General features: G+C 38.9%; 1 non-coding gene across 1 annotated transcript; it reads left to right on the forward strand.

Annotated features, from left to right (window-relative positions):
* The first annotated feature begins 1,594 nt into the window (after positions 1-1,594).
* On the forward strand, positions 1,595-2,439 carry LOC101306649. Its single transcript, XR_184900.1, has 2 exons — positions 1,595-1,691; positions 2,032-2,439. It is a non-coding gene; the product is annotated as an uncharacterized LOC101306649 (transcript).
* Positions 2,440-4,785: the final 2,346 nt, after the last annotated feature.

Consider the following 4,785-nt stretch of genomic DNA (forward strand, 5'->3'; position numbering starts at 1 on the left):
GGAAACCAGATGGATCGGGAAGAGAGAGAGAAGAAGAAGAAGAAAGAGATAAAAACTGTGTGGATTTAATTAAACACAGGGTAATAACGTCTTTTTCTCAAGAATCATTGGAATGGGTACAAGGATAAGACTTTAATTGGAATGAAATTTAGTTTTCAAATATAGTATCATTTAATCTAGTGGTATAGTCTCATTTTAAAGTAGGAAAAGTTATAAGTTGAACTCACGCAATTTGTAATTTACTTGATTAAAAATAATAATTTCTTTAAAGGTACTCTTAATTTCTTTTGTATATGGGACAAAGGGATAGAATTAGGTAGCTAACATCCAAAACTCTCTATTGAACAGAACCGGAAATCACGATGATGAGCTGATACAATTTGGTGGTTTGCAATCAAAGTCAGTCGGTCCGGTCCGCACAACCACAGCCAATTTTCATGCACAAAAAATGGTCCAACCGTTGCTTCTTTCCCTCTTCACACCTCTGTCGGTCATGATTTCTATCCAAACCCAGATCGAATCTATCCCTTATTTTCCTCTGAAACTCAAAAGCTACCCAGACGCGTGTAACAGGTCTTCCAGGCCTCTGCTCATCTCATTGGCCGTAAATAATGTCCTTTCCCCTGTGGGTAATGTAAATTCTGGGTAATCGGTAAAAGAATTCTAGGTTACCCTCTTTTCTATTGCTTGCTGTGAAGTGTCAGTCATGCATGCCGGCCAGGGCAAAAAAGTAGTTGTCATGCATTTGTCGCTTTCTTCGGAGAAGGGTCCCCAGTAGATATTTGATTCCTGTGGAGCACAGACGTGAACAGATCTTTTTGAGATTCCCTACCCTCAGGGAGAATAAATATTTTCCTACGTGATAGGATATGGGAATTTCTACTTTTAGGTATCTTGTCAGCCCTTGTCAGACACGTACGAGGTTTCCACCTCGAGCGTCTGACATTGTTAATACATTCTATTACGTCAATCTATGAAGACACGACACGTATAAAATAAAATTATTTGTACCACATTTATTAATAATGATGTTTGCTGAATTTGTTAGTCTCTATTTTTAAAGACATTAGATGACACCCTCATGCAGTGAGAACACTCGTTGGGTCACTGTTGTCTTGCTTCATAAAGTCTAGGGCTTTAGTAATAATAGGTTTGAGGAAATGTGGAGCTAAAATGAGTTCATTTTCTTTGTTCTTTCTTTATTGTGACATGCAATTAGACTTGACATTATTTTTCAACAAAAAAGCACTATGTTTTAATACAAGAACTGCAAAACCTTCCCCCCATATTTGAAATTTTCTTTATTCTAGGGAAAAATAAGCCTCTTTTGATCTAACGGATTCCTTATGGTTGGGCCTGATAAAGGCTTAGCTTCAAAAAGTGGAGCTTATGTGACTGGGCCGACTGGAATTGTTGTTGGGCCGGAAAAAAAAAACTGGATTTATTTCTCAAAACTCTTTTACGGTTTTAGGGGTACACAAAATTCAGGAAGATGATCGAGAAGTGAGCGGTAAGCGACTCTTCATGGATGTTGGGTTATTTGAGGATGGCTTGGTGGATGTTCATGTGCTTACAATAGAGAAAGTGCCTAAGAAAAAGGGACGCCCTGTGATATTGGAACAAATTGAAGACTCCACCCTTCAGGGAGAGTATAGTTACATCCAGGAGAGGCATGAGACTGTTCCTTAATGGTATGTGGCTGTCCCCCAACCTTGTTATGTTTGTGGATTGGAACTACTGATTTGTATTGAATCATTGCGGTGTACACTAATGGGTCTTAGGCGTCAAGATATTTGGTACAAAAATATTTTTTTTCTGCATGTTATTGCTTTCAATAATGTTATTTGTTAACTGCATATTACTCACAAGGCTCTCTAAAATTCATTGGCACTCAATTTGTAGCTGCCCCTGCCTCTATTGTGAAACCCCTTGCGGAGGCAAATGCTTCTCTCAAGCGAAAGCCTGTCCTCTTGAAAAAAGTAAACCTTGCATGAGTCTATTGCAGCCTCTTAAACAGAGTGTGTGTTACAGGAAATCGACACAAATGGTCCATTGTTGACTAATTGGAAATGAACCTGAGGTTTCGGAAAACTCTGAAGTGCGGGCACATTTTGAGTCACTGCCAACTCAAGTTGCTGTGACAACTATCACTACTTATTCTGAAATGCAGGAAACACCTGTATATGCCTTGCTACAGCCGAGTCTAAGGCTGGCATGAAGAAATCTGTTGTGAAGCCTTTACTGCTTAAAGGTGAAAACGGGATTGATGCATCTTCCGAGTTTGAACTCATTGGCTCTAAATTTGTGTTTGCTTCTAAAAAGCTAGGTGAGGCCATAGCACGTAATGGTGCTCTGGCTGAGCCTACTGTTACTGAAATTGAAGCACTAAAGCGTCCTCGGTCTATTCCAATTTCAAGTATGATTGTCACCTCAGCCAAGTCAGGGGAAAAAGCTCAGGCTAACATCCGCTTCCCTCTTAGTGTGTTGGGTCTCATTAGAGGTCCAGATGATAAGCTGATAACCAAGTCAATATCTCTGTTAAAGTCGAAAAAGAAAAAGGGTTGTTCTATCGGGTCTAGAAATAAAGCACCACAACAGGTATCCACTGTGTCAAGGGAGGAAGTTCTTAGTGTGTTTTGCCTTAACACTCCCCAAAGCCCTGACCCAAAGGGCAAGAACAAAGTTTAATGAGTGTTAGTGCGGTTGGAGCTTAGCAGACTATGCGAGCTAGATGGAAACGTGCAACTTGGAATACCACAATTGAGCATCTTGGCTCCGGTTTTTTATGTTTCTATAGTATTTTGTTTATGTCTAGTTTTATATCCTCTGTTATTGCTCATAATAAGTGAGTTAAATTACTAATGTAATGGTACTATTTTAATCTCTCAAATCAATGTATTCCGCCATTCTGGCCTTCGATTATTAATGATATTTTATTTTCAAAAAAATAATGTTAACTGCATTTAGTGGTTAACTGTTAGATTCATATTCTTTTCTTTGGCCAGTGAATAATATGACTGCACTAGGCAGTGGTTGGTAGTATAGGTTGCTGGTTGTTGGTAGCCAATTGTGCCTCATAATGTATGACAGGGTAACCGATCCGTAGCTTGACGGAGTGACGTCGTTTAATGTGATTGGAGCTTGAACTGCTCTACTGATGCTTCTTGGGAAGTTGAAATTCCAGACTCTCTTTGATGTCCAAGATTTGCCGCCGCATCGTTTGAGAAAATGGCTTCTCTGTAAATGTGTTTAAAGGAGATAGATTAAAACTCTCTTCTAATGTCTTGAACGATGGGTTGAAGTTTCCATGGAACATTGGTTTTCTTAGTTTTGAATCGTCTTCTACTTCAATTTCCCTGTAGCCTTGAAGCTTTGATTGGAGGAGCTGTTCTTGAGCGTTGTGGCTTTAGCAATAGGAACAGAAGAATTGCCCAGGTTTCTTGAAGTGGCTAAGATGGGAGCACCATATGCATCTCAGAAAATAACACCATAAGAAGCAGAGCTACTTGAAACCGAACCACCGAAGTTGACACTACTCCTTCTGAACAAAACTGAGTTAGATGGAAAACGTAGTCTCATTTTGCTATTCATATAAATTAAACATTTATGCAAAAATTTCGCTCGTTTTTTCTAATTCAAAGTTGGCTTGTGCTAGCATTGAATTTGACTTTCAATAGTCCAAATAGGTGCTAGTGCAGAAGTCGATGTTGATGCTTATACATGTCTCTTTGGTTATGATTTTTGACGTTAACATCAACACTACTATAAAGTGTTGATATTTTCTTCGATGAATATAGTGTTGATCTTGAAACCTCTTTTAAATAGATTGGAAGTGGTAAGAATTTAAAATAAAGAACCGTCAAAATATAGATTTATTTTGCACTGGAACCCCATTATCTTTCCGGTCATGCAAAAGCCAGTTTCCACCAGAAACCTAACTCCCCTCTTTCATATATCTAAGACAGGAGAAAGAGTAAGAACTGGGTGTAATGAGATAAGGAAACTACGCAAGTATGGTAATACTTGCATAGGGGAAATTTCTTCTCTCTCTTGCTTTTACCATCATGGGAAGGAGAAAGCATAGCCAAATCCTTAGACAACTACACCCACCCACCCACCCACCCACAAGATGGTTGATCACTCATACATTTGCCATATACGTATAAGTTTAGCTAATTAGTTGCCTCTCTATCTCTCTCATTTGTCTCCCTCACCATTATTTTCAAGAGTTTGATGCATATCCACCAAGCAAGCTCCACAGTCTATATGTCGGTAAGGAAGTATATTTTATCTACTAAAGGAAACCGAAAACAAAAGAAGGTATCTCCCTCTGTATTGAATGTGAAGGATGCTCCGATTCAATATGATTGATGCATGATACAAGATGCTTTTAACGTCCGTCTTTCTTAAAGTGAGTGTACTTTGCTGGTTGTCTATACCCGTGGCCCATTGTTTTCACATGTATTTTCACTGCTACACATGAGAGTAGAAATCTTCCAGAGTTGTAGATGATGCATTCCAGTCTTATACCTAACATGGTTAATAACTATTGAGCTTAGTAAACAGTGGTGCAATTTGCATGCGCACTTTTAAGCCCAAAATCTTTCGACCCGAAATGAGTCCGCTAACAGCACGACTTAAATCTAATAACAGTGCCACATGTCAGCGACTTATTTCTTTTCTTTGTAAGTGGGATGTTGTATAGTTGACATCATGTACCCCTTTAACAATTGTGGGTCTAAAGCAGTTAGACACATTTTCTCATACATGTCCTCTCTCTCTCTC

Source organism: Fragaria vesca, linkage group LG6 (genome assembly GCF_000184155.1).
Source record: "Fragaria vesca subsp. vesca linkage group LG6, FraVesHawaii_1.0, whole genome shotgun sequence".
Taxonomy (NCBI): Eukaryota; Viridiplantae; Streptophyta; class Magnoliopsida; order Rosales; family Rosaceae; genus Fragaria; species Fragaria vesca.